This window comes from Alligator mississippiensis, chromosome 7, assembly GCF_030867095.1.
Source record: "Alligator mississippiensis isolate rAllMis1 chromosome 7, rAllMis1, whole genome shotgun sequence".
NCBI lineage: Eukaryota > Metazoa > Chordata > Crocodylia > Alligatoridae > Alligator > Alligator mississippiensis.
The window spans coordinates 83,235,749-83,253,497 of NC_081830.1; the positions used below are offsets into that span (position 1 = coordinate 83,235,749).

The 17,749-nt window shown below is 52.1% G+C and overlaps 1 long non-coding RNA gene across 2 annotated transcripts in view; it reads left to right on the forward strand.

Moving 5' to 3' along the window:
• LOC102574342 (uncharacterized) overlaps positions 1-17,749 on the forward strand; it is a 77,552-nt gene that overhangs the window by 38,347 nt on the left and 21,456 nt on the right. The window contains exon 4 of one of the 2 annotated variants that reach the window (XR_009463536.1): positions 3,201-7,969. This is a non-coding gene — a long non-coding RNA (uncharacterized LOC102574342). Of the gene's footprint in view, positions 1-3,200; positions 10,551-17,749 lie in introns of those variants that run through there. The other variant, XR_002087296.2, reaches the window with a different exon arrangement.

Sequence of the window (17,749 nt, forward strand, 5' to 3'; positions counted from 1 at the left end):
CCCTTGGTTGTAAGAGAATGAGAAAACAGGCCAGAAAAGAGGAATGGGGTAGGACAGGGAGTCCTAAGACCACCGTGAGCAGACATGAACATCTGACCTGACCATCAAAATCCGCTGTGAAAGGCATGTGAGAGCCACCAGGGTCAAAGATCTGAAGGATTCTGGCTCCCAAAGCCCATCACCCGAGTATTGATCCTGGTGCCTGGGAGCAGAAAGGTGCGGGATAGACCTGCCATGCAACGTAACCAGCTGGAGCTGAGCTCAGAGCGAAACTTAGGCAAGGCTTCCAAAGCGATGCAACTCGAGACCAAGCCCTTTGCAGATCTTTTCTCTGGGGTAGACTCCAGTAAGGAACTGTGCGAATTGAAAACGGCAGGGATTAAAAAGCACTGCTAGGTCACGACGAGGCTTGACATAACCAAACCCACCGACATCCGTGCATGGCCAGGGGCATGCTGCCACCAGTCTGCACAGAGAGCAGGGGTTGCAGCTGGAGATGCCCGTCTGGCCGTGCACACGCATGCACGCTGGGTCATCTCCGTATGCATCGCACCTGGCAGCATGTGCCTGCCAGAGAGGCAAAGATGCATTTGTATGAATGCAGGTTGCCTAAACCCCTTCTGAGTCCTGCTGAGAGGCCGGCGTGGGCTTGCATGCCAGTCTGTTTGCCGGCAAGCTCTCTGCTCTCCTTTGAAAGGTCCTAAGCGCTGAGGCTGGCCCAATTAGTTTATTTAATCCCTCCTCATAAATCATTCTTTCCCATCCCCTGCAGCCTATCGGCATCATCAAAAGTGATTAGTTAATTTAAACCTTGGAGTTCACACGTTCCCTTATCTGTACCAATCTGGCTCCCCATTAAGCTCTTTCTCAGAACCGTACCTAGCCGCCTCGATGGTATCTTCACGTTCCCTTTTGAAGTGGCGATGCACTGCCAAGGCAGGTAAGGAGCAGTGCCCTGCCTGCCTGCCTTGCAGGTGATTGCACAGAGCTGGATTTTTCCTCCCTCTAATTTGATTGTGACTCATTTGTTCAATTTTGTATTTTAGCCTCTTCTATTGGTGGCCCTTTGCTCGTGTTGCTGGCTCTCGGCTTCCCCCCGAGAGCACTGAGCTGCCGACGACGGCTTCGTGAAACGGGGCGGAGGTGTCTTCCGCTTCAAACGAGGGGGCAGTTTACATGGAGGCCCAGGTTGGCAACTGAGGACGATGGAAAAAAGTCAGCACAGATTGGAAGGAGAGCCAGGAAAGGAAGGTCCCTGCCTTAGAAAAGACCTAAGTAAGCTGAATAGGTCTGGATGGAAGAGTTGAAGTCTGAGGGTGGCTTCAAGGGGAAAGCTAGAGGGAAGCTGCAGGTGGAAGGACTGTTTGATGTATCCGTGTTGCTGGTTTTCGGAGGAATGGAAGGAGCCGGCTTTATGAAGATGGGGGGGATGTAGGGCTCGAGAAGGATTTGGAGCCTGAAACCAGCACCAGGAATGACCCGTGTCGGCAATGGAGCAGAGTGGCGTTCTGTAACGAGGCGCGTGCAACTCGTGGGCGGGCGCATATGTTAATCGGGTGGCAAGCGGGGTACGGGCAGGAGCTGGGACATGGAAGAGCAGAGCTGGCACTTCGGCTCTGGGAACAACTCGTGTTTCTCCTGCCATAATGCTGTGGTATTCCCCTGCTTGTCTGGCAGGGAAATCCAGGTGGATTTCCAACTCGTGGGAGCAGGGAAATTTGGATATGAACCAGTCCGGCTCTAATGATCCCAACTGTGCCAAGCCCCAGTGCGGCAGGGAAATGCATGCCTTGCTGCTGTCCCGCAATGTGCTGCTCTCCTCTCCTAGGTTAAACGTAGCTCAGGCTTGAGCACTTGGGTTCCTTGATAAACGGAAGAAAGCCCTGGTGCCTTTGGCAGGTGGGAGAAGAGCTGTGGCAGCCTGCGGGTTGGTGGTCTCGTTCCCGGTCCAGCCCCTGACTTAGTTGGAGGACAGCGCATCCTCTTTCCCCCTCCGCACTCAGATGCCAAGGAAGGAGGGGGTTACTTTGCTCTTTTATTTGGTGCTTGGTTTCCCAGGGGCTGCCTGATCCCAACCTGTTCGTCTCCCAGAGGACCTACTGGGCCACTACTTGCTCCCCACCCCGGCTCTGACAGATGAGCCCTTGCAGGCCTCCCCAGCTCTTCAGAACAGAGCAGCTGAGCATTTGAAAGGCATCCAATGCCAACAGGCAGGGCCCTGTTTGCCCAAAGAGAGACAGAGAAGTCTCAATGGTTTCCCTCTCTCTCCCCAGGCTGTCAACCAGTCTGACCGGGGTCTGCAGAAGGACGTGGCAGCAAAAGTTAGGCAGAGCCGTGGTGGTGCTGGGCTGTTTGCAGAGGCCTCGATCATGGGTAGGGAAGGGTCGCTTCCACGATACTGCCTTCCATTGCAGGCTCTGCTCGGGGGGCACGGGCAGGTAGACACGGCGCACACAACTCGGCACAATTTTTATTGCAGAGCGTAGCATGCTGAAAGCCCTTCCCACCTCGCCTGTGCTTCCAGGACACGAGCTCTTTGCTTCCCAGTGGATGGGAAGAGCAACCTTTCCATGCCGCAAAGGGGTGGGGGCTTGTGCTGGTCACGGTGTATGCGGCAGGCAGCTGAAATCCCACGCCGCGTTCCTGGCTCCTCGCTGCAGGAAATGCTGACAAATGGGAGGGAGCATTCAAGAAAGTGCCAGTGTTGATTTGAGAACTGAATGATGAGGGCAAGGTAGAGAGAAGGACCTGTCGAGCTTGGAGGGAGCCTGGCTAGTGGCTAGAGGCACAGTCTATGGACGTAACCAGGAGAGGAGGGAACGGGTGACACGGTGGGCTATAGTGTGGGCGAACTGGGTGCAGAGCAAGAGAGCATGTATCTGGATCTTGAGTCTTCTGCATGCCTCGTTGTTGGGATATGATAATTAGCCACACTGGTCAGCACCTTGCAGAGCAGATGGTTGGGAAGGTCCTGGTGGTTTAGGTGGGAGCCTGTCTGACGGCTGGGCCCCAGGGGAACGGCCCTCCGGGGAGTAGATGGGGACATTCCCAACATGAGGAAAGGAATATTCTGGTTGCAAGCTCATAGCAGCAAAGAGGCCTTAACTTCCAAACAGCAGGGAGCGGCCATGGCACAGGGTCTTGGGGGGCTGCTTTAAGGCATGTGACCTTTGAAAGTTTGGTCCTCTTCTTGATTACAGTTGTCCCCTCTTTGAGCATCTCCGGCCTGACTGATCCTGGTGAAGCTGATGGGTTTTTACCGTGGGGGCCAGCCCTTTCTTCTCTTGCTGCCATCCCTCTGTCTCCGAGTGTAAGCCCCGGGGGGCACCAGGCTCAGGCTCTTCTGCGCACCTCCAGCACCTGGGACTGAGCTTTGCTCTTTCAAGAAGCAATACAAGGTGGATTCAAGTGACTTGTTTTGAACAGGCCGTGGCACGGACTGTCTGGGCAGTGCAGGTTTTTAGGTAAGCCGCTCCCTCTCGAGAAGCACTAGGAGTTGGCAAAAGGCTTGGCTTTGTTTTCAGCTGAAGCCCGAGGACTATATGGGTGGAGTGGGTCTTGTTCAACCACTTCCCAAGTGTTATTCTTCTGGCAGGGAGGTGACTGTTTGGTGGGAAGTCCTCCTCGAAGCTGCCCAACAGTTCTCTGTCCCAGGTGGAGCGAGAATAACAGGGAGGCCTGGCTGGTATAGCACCTTCTCCATGTGGTCCAAGCTCCTCTTCCTGGGGGCACATCACAACCAGTGCCCTTGTGAGCCCTCGCTGTGCCCCCAGCCCTCCTCTCTGCCTGCTTCCCATCAGCACCAGCATGGACAGAGCATTTGCTAGTCACCTGCAGCTGCAGAAGAAACTCCGAAAGTGTCCCCAGGACCTACCAAAATGGAAGTTGTTGACTAGGAAAGCTCTGTGCACACCTAGGGCACTATAGGAGTCATTAATTATGAGTAGGCAGGTCAGTTTGAGTCACCTTCCCTTTTTAGCCCAGCCACCTTGGAGGGGCCCCTTAGGCATCCTAATTGCTAACAGGAGCCTTCCCGTGGGTGGGAATTGCCCAGGGGGATTGCAAGGGGGGTGGCGTCTGTATTCCTCAGCCCAGCCCGCAGGCTCCTCCTCCCTCCAAACTCTCATCCGAGCAGGAGATGTCCCTGGGGGGGATCTGTTGCCATGTTTGGCTTTGTCATCTGATTTCTGGATTTATTGCTTCCAGGATTCTGTGGGTTTGTTAATTAAAGGAAAGACGTCTGGGTTATCTGTATTTCCATCTCTCCAGCCTCCCCCGGGTGCATCCCCAAGCAGCCTTGGCTGCCTCCAGATGAAGCAGCCCTTTGCTTTTTGAGCAAGTGAAGCTGTAGAGCCCAGCTGGGCTCGGTATGTGGAGAGCCCACCTGGAGCGGAGTTGGTCTTGTTGAGCATCTTCTTATGGGAAGCCCAACTCATCATAAGTTCAGCAGCTTCCTTCTCTTGTCATGGGTCATAGGTATGGGAGACATGGCATTGGGGTGTCACCACCTCCTTGGGGCATAGTAAAGCCATTCACTTCTCTGGGCAGCAGTGTTGAAATGCGGCATGCTGCTGTGGGCACAGTGCCTCCTGGACCATATAAATGTGACTATTCCTGGTTAAGTAGTCCACCCCCATCACTGCACTGCTCCCGGTGCAGGAGACGGGGACCATGGGGCAGGGCAGTGTGATCTGGCCCGGTCCTGCCTGTAGGACTCTAGAGAGATGGGCTGTAGGACAGGGGATGTCGAGCTCTTCTGGATGAATGGCACGGGGCCAACCTCACAGGCTGGATCATGCCCATGGATGCTCAGAACAAAAGTTAATTGGGGGACAAGCTATAATGCCCATCTCCCAGGAGCCATGGGTGTGCCCTTCTCTCATCCTGGCACCCCAGTCCTGAGAGAGTTAGACCTCCGTCGATGTGGGTATCCTGCAAGGCACCGGTGTAGCTTAGAATAAATAAGGAAGGGCCTTTCTGCCTTTGCTTCCCTTGTGTAGAAGGGGTGCCCTAGGGAGAATGTCTGGGGGGCACGAAGGAAGCAGGGTGGCAAGGGGCAGGCAGGAGAGGGAGCAGGAAGACGAGAGTGGGGCATGTGGCATCCCTTCGTCCCATCCCCACTCATGAGACAGTGCCAGGATAGTTGCAGCTCTCTTCAGAGGGAAGAGCCCCAAGACTCGGCCCCCGGTGCTAGTCCCTTCTCCCTCCTAGTTATCAGTGTCTTTGTCTTCCACGCTTTTATCCTGTCTCATCCTCGCTGTGTGCAATCCAGCCCCAAGTCCCACACCCTGGGCATAACCCTCCCTGACTCCATCTATGCCAGCCTGGTGTCCCCTTCCCGGGAATTGGCTTTCCCAATTAGTGAAAACTGCTCTTCAACCCTGACCAAACTCAGGGTCTCGCGAGGCTGCTGTGCCCTGGCCCTGGGCACGTAGCTGGTGGATCACGTGAGCGAGAGATCGCGGGGAAAGGAGGGTCGGGTCCCTGTGGATCACTTGCCCACCGGGCACCCGCTGGCTGCTCTAAGCCTTCGACCACCGCTTTGTGGATACAAAGCTCTTGGGGCTGCTGAATGAAGTTGTCCCGAGGTGTCTGCGGATAACAATGCCTTCTTGATCAGCCAGATGTTATTGGGGTTAGACGCACGGAGGGTGAATGGCTCTCTGTGGGGAAGTAGGGAGAGGATTGAGCTCTGCGGAGGTGGCTTTTGGGGGGGATGCAAGCATGCTCTGGCCTCCTGCTCGGTCGGGGCTGTGCCGGCCTTTTCTCAGCGGTTCCTCGATCCCTCCGGGCAGAGGCTGGGAGGGCTCCTGACAGCATAGCTAGGGTTTTCACCACCAGTCTCTCAACTCGGCAACCACCTGGACCGGCAAGACCTTCTCAGTTCCCCCTTTCCCCCCCACCCCAGAAACCACCTGCTTTGCAAGCAGAGAACAAAGGAGCTGGCAAACAACTGACAGGCAGAGCCGCCCCTCAACTGGACACCGTTGGATCATCTCCCGTCGTCCGAGCTGATGTTTTCCTCCTGGCTCGGGCTGGGAGACATGAGCCAACGATTAGAGGATATTCCAAACATATGGAGCTGCTGCGGGCGGCTGCAGGAATGCACAGCAGGAGACGATGGAGGGGATGGAGATAGGAGGATGTAGGGCATGTGAGAGACGAGGAGAATTCAATTTGCAGCGGTATGTAAATACGGGATGAGACGCTGGCTGCGGAGAGCAGTTTTCATCCTCGTGCGGCGCTCGGAGGAAGGCGAAAGAAGAGCCCCCCTCCGCTGAAAAGGCTGTGGTGGGTTCTCCATCCCTCTTCAATCAGCAGGAGAGGGGACTCAGCTCCTCCCCGCAGCAGCAAATCCCAGTTGTGCTGCTCCAGGGAAGTTGGGGCAGGGCAAAAAGTGTCCATCGTTTCCCACAATTCGTTTAACTCCTTTGGAGACGAGCCCTGTCTGAGCACTTGCTGGAGGATGGGGGTGATGGTCAGGTGGGGACTGGGGAACACTGGGTGGACATAACCATTTATTACAAGTACTTATTTCATTTACGCTCCTGGGTGTTGCTGTTTATGTGAAAACTCCCAGGTCAGCGGACAAATCCTTTTAAAATAAATCTTTAATTCCTTAAGCAACAGAAGCCAGGTGGGGGGCAGTGAAATATTGCCTTTTCTAGAATTTGACAGGTAGAGAGCCTTTTTGAAGAAGGAAAATCACTGACTTGAGACAGACCCCCTCTAATGAGTACATACCTGCTACAGGGATGTGGGTTGTAGCCGTGTTGGTCTAAGGACAGAGAAATTTGTGTGCCTTTGGGTAGATCCAATATCTTTTATTAGACCAACTCAAATGGCTGGAAAAATTCTTCTTTGCAAGCTTTCGGTATAAATCCCCTTCGTCAGGCTGAGGGCTACTAGGCGTAATGCCGAGAGCCACTGCTAATGCACGCTGCGCTTTCATCCGGCCTTAGACGGCTGTTTTCTGCCTCATTTAATACCATCCTTTTAATAATAAGAATGGATGCAAAAGCCAGTCGCTCTGGTACCAACTGTTCCTGGATCCTCCACCTGAACCAAGAGCACAAAGTGCTTTTTAGATTTGAACTGCCCCTCGTTCTCAGCAGGAGTTAACTCTGAAGCCTAGTGATGGCAATTTTAAATATTCCCCCATAACTGTTTGTTGTCATTTTTAACAGCTATTTCCTACTAATGAGCTTCATCTAGCGTGCTTGGATACTTCTGTAAGGACAGTCCCCCGGGACATGGTTGCAAATACTAAAAAAAATGCAAGCCTTCTGCCAAATATTGAGTTTTAAGCGCTTTTTTATTTTCTTTTGGTCTTTAGCACGGGAGCCCCGAGGACAGGAGAAGAGCAGAAATGGTGCTAGCAAGAGTGGGGAGTGATCTGAGGGGGATGAAAGCTGAAAAGAGAGATAAGAGAAATTTTCTGAAAAAGGGAAGTGCAAGTGAAGTAAAAGCACCGCTTCTCCATGGGCGGGCACATGCTGTTGTTTGGTTTTTAATTTAAAACTTCTGGAAAATTGGAATAATGAAGGGAACCATTTGTTGGGGCTTTTGCAGAGATGCCGTCTGCATTCATTCTAAAAAAAATCCCACAAATTAGCCAAAATTTTCTGTCCGGACAGCTGGAGGCAGGAATTCAGGAAACTTCCCCTTATAACAAGTTCTCAGCAGTTCTGCAGACCAGCACTTTCTACAGCCGTGGGGGAGTTTGGTGGTGCCTCGATCCCCTCGGAGGGGGATTAACCACCGCAGAGAGCAACGCCATCACCGCGAAGCTGTATTCAGGCCTGCAGCCCATCAGCTTCCCTCCCAGTTTCAGTGACCAGGGCCATGCTGAACTCCCCCCCCACACCCCTGGTTTTTTTTATCCAGCTGGGGTGCCACCCGCTGAGGCCGAAGCTGATATTGCAGATGGGAAGTGGAGGCAGAAGAAAACACAGCAATGGCCAGATGGGTGAGTAGAAGGTCGGGGTTGGGAAGAGGTGATGGGAGCAGAGAAGTGAGCCAAGACCCTGCGAGCAGCTGAGGACAGGGCTGCTGCAAAGCGGAGCCCGGTGGGGAGCAGCAAGGAGCGGAGCTGTGTGTGAGGCCATTGTCGGAGACCCGAACCGCAGGCAATGTCCCAGCCAGAGCTCTGCGAGGAACTTCCTCCACTTTCCATCCATCTTTCAGCAGAGTCCCCAAATGCTCTCTCCTAAAGAAACGAGTCTTGCCAGGTTCCCGGCCCACGTGGGTTAGTTATGCCAGGCTCCGGGGCAGCGAGAGCCTCTGGTACTTGCAGTCGTGCTCCTTTCAGACGCCTTGCATTCTTTCCAAACACACTTCCCTTTGTGAGCTGCAGCGAGCTCTGTTATTCAATAGCGTGGGCCTCACCCAGAGGATACCCTTGCTCCTCTTGGCCCCTGTAAGGTGATGCCTGCTTGCCTCTCTGCCAGTGATTGTACCCTGAGCCCCTGAACGTGTTCCAGACCTCCTCCTGCCGACCGGCGCAGACTCTGCCCCTCCGAGGGTTACCTCACCGCTCTGCTCGACTCTGAAAACATTCCCAAGCTTCAAACCTGTCGTTTTTCGGTGTGCTGCAGCACTTTGGGGGCCTGGGGGGTGGGAACTGCAATTGCTGCTGGCACAAAGTCCACGTTTTTGCTTTTGTCAAGTCCTTTCCCCATCTGTCTACACCTTGCAGAGCTCTCGGGCTGTTGCTGTCTGTTCCTTCAGGACACCCTGTGTTTAACCTCATGTGGTCTCTGTGGCTCCAATGTCTGCCTTCCCCACGTGGTGAGAGATCCTGCACGGCACAATTGTGCAGTGCAAATACCTTCCAGCCCCAAGGCAGGTGGGCTTCCAAAGGGACCCCAGAGCCTTTCCAGAGACCAAATGTGGGTTTCCTCTCTCTGTTGCCTTGATTCCCCCACTTCCAGAGTGCCTAAAAGCAGCACAGCCCCTTCTCCGTGTGTTAGCTTGAGGAAAGATCCATGCAAATAAAGCAGAAGGCCCAGCATCTCCTGCCTGACCTGCATTTTCATGTCAGGGAAGCCATCACACACCCGGTCAAGGCGGAGGAGCTTCGGAGGCTGCCTGCATAATCCCGAGAGTACATGCATACTGTTTTGCATGAGCCTTTAGAGTCACCTGAAGCGCAGGATTGAACCAGGGTCTGGGATGGAGCTCGTATCACAAGAGGTCTTCAGTATGAAACGGGTCTCTGGATTGCAAGCTTTCTGGGCCAGGGAAATTGTCTTTGCATGTCACTGTGGAAAGAACCTAGTCATCGTCGGCAGTCCCTCCAAGTCGAGGCTGACATCTGTCAGGCTTGATGGGTCCTCAGGCGACTGAGGAGCCTGATTCTGGATGCCCATATTCTTTGGTGATGGGGGCATGTTGCGCGGGGGAGTGGGATTCGCAGCCCCAGGTTGGTCTCCTTCTCCTTCCTCTGCCACCGCCGTTCCACCTCAGTATTGAGTTGTTGGGCCTCAAAGTGGTGCACACCTTGGTGGACCAGGTGGTGCCACACCGAACAGTCATCAGCTTGTTCCTCCCAGCCACTGGTATCGATGCCTCCATACTTGAGGGCAACCTTGAACATGTCTTTGTACCATTTCCTTTGGCCGCCCTTTGAGCGTTGGCCAACGGAGAGCTGGGAACAGCGAATCTAGCAAGGGAGGCAGTTCTTGGACATCCAGATGCAGTGGCTTGTCCATCGGACTTGATTTCTCAAGAGCAAGGCTTCAATGCTGGTGAACGCAGCTTCGTGGAGGACGCTCGCGCTGGTCCGGCGGTCCTCCCACTTGATCCCTAGGATTTGATGCAAGCACCGCTGGTGAAAGTTCTTGAGGGTCCTAATGTGGCATTGGCAGATGGTCCAGGTTTCACCACAGTAGAGGAGGGTGGTCTGCACGACAGCCTCGTAAACCAGCCTTCATCGACTGTGGAAAGTACCTACAGCCATCGCCTTGATGGCAAACATAAACCTTCTGCTGCTCGGGAGAAGCCAAAAGAGCGCAGAGGACTCATGCAGGGAACGGGAGAGAGCCGACGCTGAGGCCCCTTTCCTTGATAATATTCCAACAAAGCCTTATTGGAACCACTGGGAACGACTACAGGTCGGACATGGTGGAAGGACCTTCAAAGGACAGATTCATGGCGGTGGGCCAAAGCTGTGACTGAAAAGGAAGAGCTTTTGATGGGAAAGCCCTGAATGGGTCCCTGAGAAATGGAAATCTCTTGGCTGAGAAGCAAGGCGTGCGAGGGGGAGGGGGGCCAGCCTGCCCACCACAACTGCTTTCTAGCACGAGCCCGGCACCAAGTACACGTAGTGCCTGACTTAAACCCCCGGAGCAGCACACCATCCTGATAAGACACGAGGGCTTTCTGAGGTGTTGGTGGTAGAAGTTTTGCCTTGAGCATTTTTCTTCCATGTATATTTTGAAGCTGAAGTTATAAATAATAAAGATGCATATGGAATTTGAATATGAATGATAAGAACAGCTGTGTGTATCCATTATGAATGAACATAAACAGAAATGTATAAACTGAGATTTGGGGGCTTTTGGAAGAATTAGTGTCTTTGTTCCTGGATTTTTTTCCTATCAAAGTTTGAACCAAAGCCATTAGCCTGGACTCTCCTGCAGTGGATGAAGCCAGGAGCCTCATTTTGCCTTGGCTGGGAGCCACGCTGAATTCTCCTCAACAGCTCAGTTAGACCTAATCCTAACAAATTTACCCAGAGAAGTGGTTCTCTTATTACACAGCCTAATTTGAATGCTTTCCAAGGTTAATTTCTGCTACCTCTCTTTCAAAATGTGCCTCCCCCTCTGGAGTTCCTTCCCACCCACGCCCCCCTTCTCTCTCGCTGCCTTCCTCTCGCTCTTCCCCCTCTCCCACCAGCCCACAGGGAACAGCTTGGAGCTGAAGTTGTTCCAGTACCAAGATGCAACTGGCTCTCAATGAGAAAATAATAGAGAGCCATGCCCCTCGCTTGCTGTTGTCGCATATGGTCCAGGGTCCACCCGGAGGGGTTTTAATGCCAAATGACTTTTGTAAATTAATTGCAACTTCCACGCACTAAAGTGGCCCTAGAGGCCAGTCCCCAACAGGCACCCGCTCATGTAATGCTATTTACTTAGTTTCTAACTGGATTCCAGTTACTCTTTCTTTCTGCCCCTCCCCGCAGCCATCTCGATTCTGTAATTTAAAATGCTTCCCTTGTCTTCCCAGCCTCTATGTCATTAAGTTGTAGTCTAGGCAGCCCTGAGTCTCTAGTCAATTGGGAACTCTTGAGGCAGCTGTCAATAGAGGGAGGGAATCGGTTAGGGCTTTTGCATCCTACACGTTTATTAGCCCGGCAGCGTTCGCGGTTTTGCAGCAGACTGTAGAGGAAAACAGAGGCTCAAGTAAAACTAAACCCACCCTAGAGATTGGGGCAGAGTTCAATGGAAAGAGCATCTGTCGGATCCATTATTAAGCCTCCAAGGGCAAGAAGCGACCATGAGTATGTGAAGGATGTACGGTAAACCCAAGAAGAGGGGGGAGGAGGCGGCGGCGGCGGCTGTGGGTGGTGCTGATGAGGCATCAAGGGGATGAGATTGAAAGGAAAGTGTCAGCTGAAAAAACTCCCAACAGCACACTGTCCAGCTCACGGTGGGAAGTCGCTCAAGGGCAGCTGCAGAGGCTCTGCAACTTGGGCACCGATTGCTTATTCTTGTTGTGATTTACTTACCTGTCGGGAAGTGCCTAGGAGACCCAGTTGTGTGCCAGGGCACGGGGCCGGATGTTGTGCAAACATAGAGCGCAGAGATGGACTCTGCCCTAAAGACACTGGGCACGCGGAGAGGAGCCTGCTGTTGTCCCATTCACGGGCTCTCGCCACGTGGTCTGATTTGGATTTGGTCCGTACGTGGAGAGCAGCACGTGCACAAACCCACAAGTCAAACCCAATTGCTGCTGCCAAGACCTCTTCCATTAAGCTGGTTGAAGCCAGTGTCCTAGCCACATTGTGAGCAGTTTCAGAAGCAAAGAGATGTAAATCAGAAGTCCTGGTGACACGGTCACCATAAACGTCATGTTCTTTTCACGGCACCGGGGGTTTTAGCCCTGGAGAGATTCAAGTTGGGGTATGTCCTTCCACATTAAAGTTACCCCTGCAGTTTCCTAGAACCTGGCTACTGAAAAGATGGGTTAATTCATTCCCAGGGGCTGCCCTGTGCCTTACAGTGGGCCACACTTCTCTCCGGCAAGGTGGGTAAGGCTTTGTGTAAAGGTCACACGCACACAGTGATGTTTCTACCACAGCCATCTTAGGGGAGCTTTCACCTTGTGGCATGAAACCACAAAGCCGTGGCTTCTGATCCACTCCAATGAGCGTTCTCTGTTGCCTCGTGTCCCCTTCGTAGCTACTGTTCAGCTAAGTCATCATCATGACTTAGAGAGGTTTCCAAGGGGACCTCATGGTGTCTTTTCTCTTCTCCCATCCTTGGCAATAGCTGGCACTTGCTTTATTCTTCCCCTTCCAGTTTGTTTTTATTGATTCACATTCAATTAATGCATTTCCGCGCATTGATCCTGACCGCTGTGGTTATGTTGGGGGAGAAGGGTTTTGCAGCAGGTGGGCTCGGTGCCAGTCTGCTGGGAGCTTGCTCCAGTCAGATCCGCTCAGCTGCAAACCCGTAACCTCTGATCCCATGTGCTCTGTCCTGGTTTGTGTGAACTGCATCGTGCCAGAGGTGCGCAGCTGTCTTGGCAATATAGGATAGAGATGTGGGCTGTGATGTAAACTCAGCTGTGACCTTGTGATGGTTTTGAAGGACCTAGGACTTGAACTGGTAATGGAAGCGGAGTGGGAAGCCAAGACGGGCTTGGACCGGAGGAGCCTATGCTTGTAGAAGTCTGTCCTCTTGATGGCAGGTGGTACAAAGAGGGCCTCTTCACTGCCTGTATGCAAGTCCAAGCATATAGTTAACTGGAGTATTTGAGCTTGTAGGCAATAAACAGATGGCCCCTCGGGTCCCATGCCAATCCTGGAGGGAGAGGTGAGACTTCCTAGCCAGCTGGAGGGCAAAGGAAGTGACTTTGTCACTGGTCATTTAGGGTTAAAGATGAGTCGCACAAACCCTGAGATTGAGCAGCACCTTGTCAAGGATGAGGAGGACAGCATCCCAGCTAGGTCTTCAGAGCAGCTTCCCGTCTGACCAGCATCCTTGCCTCTTGCCTGGGGTTAGTCTAAACCAGGTCCCAATCGCCTCCGGGCATGGGGCGTTCTTGTGGATGGGGCCTTCCTTGGCGTGGAGTTGGCTGTAGCACCGGGAGATGAATGTCGGTGACACGCTGGGGGTACATTGCCACCTCCGCCTCTGGTATCGTTAGCCTGAAGGAGGGAGAGGGCAAGGAAAGGGCCGTTCAGGAAAAGAGTAAAAAGTTTTTTGGGGGGAGGAACGACTGTCCTTTGTTCTGCATCCTGTTGGCGCCTGGTGCCGCTGTAGCACTGTGCCACCTCTTCCAGCCTCGCGCACGCTGGACTGCAGCGACCTGTTAAATGTCCTGAGACATCGGGCAGGGGGAGCGCCGTGATGTTGCCTGGACTCATTTCCATCAAGAGGTCATTTTAGTGCTGCTGGCTAGTTCAAAACAGCACTGGTTGCTTTGGCTGCTATGTGACGGGGCAAAGCAATATCTCGTTGAGCGCCGTCAGCCTGAAGGCTCTCGGTGTTATTGTTTTGCGCTTGCTAACCTTGGCCTCTAGCTTATCGCTCCCCCCGAATACTCGTGTTTCAGGTTATTTTGCTCTGGTCAGTAGCTATGAGTATCAAAGCCGAGTATTGTCTCATTATCTTATGTCTGTTTTTTTCTCAGGATTCTGGATCTCTTCCTATTGGTCTGTTCCTCAGTAGCGTTCCCCACCTCCACAGGCAAAACGTTTCACGGTGATTTAAGCGGACTCTTATCTTACTGTGAGCTCCTTGCGGCATGGCACTGTGCATCACCAAGGGCTTGCAAAATGCCGGGCACAGTGGGCACCCTGTTGCAAAGGAGGAGTCGGGTTGCAGCTGCAATAGAAATCTTAAACAACAAGAACAACAGGGCCAAAAGAAAAAGGAAAGCTAGGGTGAATCTTAATGAATTCATTCAAATGAAGCAGCAGGGGCGTACCATATTTCTTCAGATGTACACCAAATAAAATATGTGTCTTGTTTTTAAAAGGCAAAATTGTGAGAGAAAAGACATGCATCGTGCATGAGAAAATACGGTGCAATGTTTCTTAGCATTTTTCCCCCCCAAAATTCATCTGAACTGAAAGAGGAGAGTGCAGCCATTTGGATGCTGGCCTGGGAGATGGGGGACCCCTAGTTCATCCTTGCCACCGACTCTGCATTTGACTTTGGGCAAGATGCTTAGCGTCTCTGTGCCTCGGTTTCCCCTCTTTAATGGGGAAAACAGTGCCATGCTACCTCTTTAGGTGCCATGAGGCTAGTGATGGTGAGATGCTCAGACTCTTTGGTTTATAGAGAAGCTTTTTCCAGATGATTGTTCATCACAGGGGTCTGTGCAGGAGGCCTTGGCATCGTCCTCCCCGCTAGGATTCAAGACGAAAAACAGACCGACTTCAACACCAGCCAGATGCTGGGTCCTGTGCTTAGTAGCAATTCTTGCTCACTCGCTGGCTTAAAGCAAGAAACCCCCATGAGGGCAGGGATTTCTTCAGGGCCTGTTAGCTGGAAATGTCATTCTGGAGCTGTGAGAAGGGGTAATTCATTAGGGCTGTGAACTAATTGGTTGTTTGTGCCTGTTGCAACTAGTCTGGGTAGCCTTGGTCCATCCTGAGGAGATGGAAGGACTCTAGTGAGCTGCATTGCCCCTGTCCTCTGGCTGCTGGTACAGACTGGTCACTAATGTATATGCTGATTGAAACCCCCTTTTACGCAGTTCTAGCCCCTGAAATACTTTAACACTCACTCTGTCAAGGGGCATTCACATAAATGAGAATCAGACGAACATCCTACCATCCTCAAGTACCCCGCAAGAACCCAAAACAGTGAATAAACAAGGGCCCAGATGCCCAAAGGCATCTCGGTGTCTGAATCCTACCAACCGGTCAGATGCTGAACCACCGCGAGTGATTTAGATGTGGGTGGCTCAGTATCACTTTGCTCAATACTGAAAAGCAGCCAGCTCCGAGGTGGAGCAAAGCGTAATGAGAGAGTGGAGCTCCAGACCTGTGCGCCCAATCGGGATCAGAAGCTGGAGCTAGAGACGCAGGGTATGCTGGGAGTTAAACCAGAAGCCAGAGCCGGAGGTCAAACCAGAGGACCAGCAAAGCAAGTGTATGAAGGATCTGGACTTCTGCTCTGGCCTCACTGTGCAAGGCATCTATTCAACAGCACAGCAGCCCTATGCAGTCATGCAAGGAAGGAAGTACGTGGCTGATATAGCGAGCCAAACTAAACTACATCTGAGGAGTTTCACGTTAATGCACCAGAAAGACTTTTAAAGTGTCCGGAAAACCTGCTCGTGCAAACAGTCACACCATCGCAGTGTAAGAAAGGGCAAAAAACGTGACGTGTACAAACGCCCCGTGTCTTGCACTGAACTCTTTGTGAAAAACCACTTGACGTTCCAGCAGGATGGTGGTGAAATGCCGTGGCTGCAGATACAAGGAATTAAATGTGTCAGTAGAAAGCGCAGTCAGCACCTGCAGCAGATCCCAGGCTGGGGCTGGGGGAGCAAGAATGAAAACGTTGTGTCCCAGTTCTGAAGGATGCAGTACTCCCGAGGTCTTGAGCAGCCCAGACATCTGTTCAGTAACTGATACAGCCAAACACGTGCAATCAAAGAGATTCCTAAGTTACTTGGAGGGAAAGTTTTATGACGCGGAAAGCAGAGAATCCAGCCCCAGGAAAAGCCACTCTGGGTCAGCATGCAACGGCTTCAAGGGACCAGCACGACAATGAGGAAAGAATGGGGAACCCTTTGAATTGAGAGCTGCTAGGTCTGGGGATGGAGTGCACAGTAGTGTGTTTCTGCAAATCCCAGCCAGCTGGGGGAGGACTGGAAGACCAGCTGGAAGGAAACGTTGATCCCGACAATTCCCATCCTCGAAGGCTAATATCAACACCTATTAAGAGCAAAATAATCACGTTGCATCTCAAAAATAACAAAGCCAGAGCCAGTCAGCAGCTTTGGGGCTTACAAAGGACTCTCTCTGCCAAACGAACTTGATGGCTAGGAGGTTTATTTTTGGATAGTGACAACAAAAGGGGGGAAAAAAAGGAAGTAGAGGATGGTGAGGCAGATGTCATGTGCTTGGGCATTAGCGAAGCAGCGTCTTGCAAACACCCGGACTGAAAATTAATTCAAATAGTCTGCAGTGAAAGTTGGCAAAAACCTATAAACAAGGGATAACGCGGATGGCAGCATATCAAATGGGAGGGATGGGCCCAGCAAGAGCCATGGGGCTTTATTTAATGGCTTCAGGAGTGATTTGGAAGGGCCTGACACCATTACTGTGAGTGACGGAGAACACCTGCAGCAACGATGGGCCTTCTCGCGGTGTTTAGCTGGAGGGAAGCTGCAATTGCACCTTTCATAGATTTTAATTAGAGCTGGTTTCTGGTGCCTGGGGTGTCTGGCTTTTCTCTGCTCAGTTATTTTTAGTTGTTTGGAGGTCACCAGCACTCACCCGGTAGAGGTTCAGACCTTGTTGGTTGGAGTGATACTGCTACTGAGATGACATGTATTAAAAATGGATGTCTGCTTTTGGCTTTATGCTGGGACTGTGAAATACTGTTGCTGGGGGAGAAATTTCAGCTCTATTGAGCTCCTGCTCCAGCTGAATGGGGGTGAGATGCAAAAAGTGTGATGCCTCTTGTCTTTTGGAAAAAGGTTGCTACTTCTCATCGAGGGAGGTGAGCAGCGTGTTGAGGAGATTTCTAGGAGATGCTTAACTGGAAGGAGCTGCGAATATGGAGAAGAGATGAAATGGGGTTGGACCAGTTAGAAATATCCAAATATCCAGAGACATAAAACCTGTTGTGAGAGACCTGGGGAGAAGGAGGAAGAAAGAGAATATCTTGGTGGGGAGGAGTTGGGGTCAGGGTTCAAACCTGCTTCTCATAATTTGGCACATCCAATATCTCTTCATTTTCTTATATTGTACTGACTGTATTTTATTGGCCCAGGTGCTGTACAGAGCCAGATGCATCCCGACCCCATAGAGCGTACAGCACATTGTGGCACATGATGCAGTGGGGAAGGAAAGGCAAGGTCGGTGGTGAGACCGCCTGTCTATGCAGGCTTGCAGCATGTGCCACCGGGCCCCGTCTCTGCCGTGCTGCTTCTTGGATAACACACCAACCACCGGTGGCCAAGACTGAACTCCCACGCTCCTCTCCACTCCCGCTGTTCTCAGTTACTGCTGGCAACGTCCCCCTCTGCTTGTCTTTAACACCCAGGGTCACCACTTGGAGATCGTCTTTGGCGCCTACCCAAGCATTTGGCCCCAGTCCCAACCTTGCAATTCCTTTCTTGGGAGTGTAGCCCAGGTGTACACAGGTTTGTACTTCCCTCTCCAATTGAGGGAATTATTGGCAGGGCAGTGTGCTGTAGAGGGACACAACAGCCCAGCGACCGCCTCCGTCCCCTATAGAGTCAGGTCCAGTCAATCAATTACTTAACTGTATAGATTAATTATTACAACAAAACCATTACAGGGTAAGGACATATATATATAATCTGTGTATGTGTG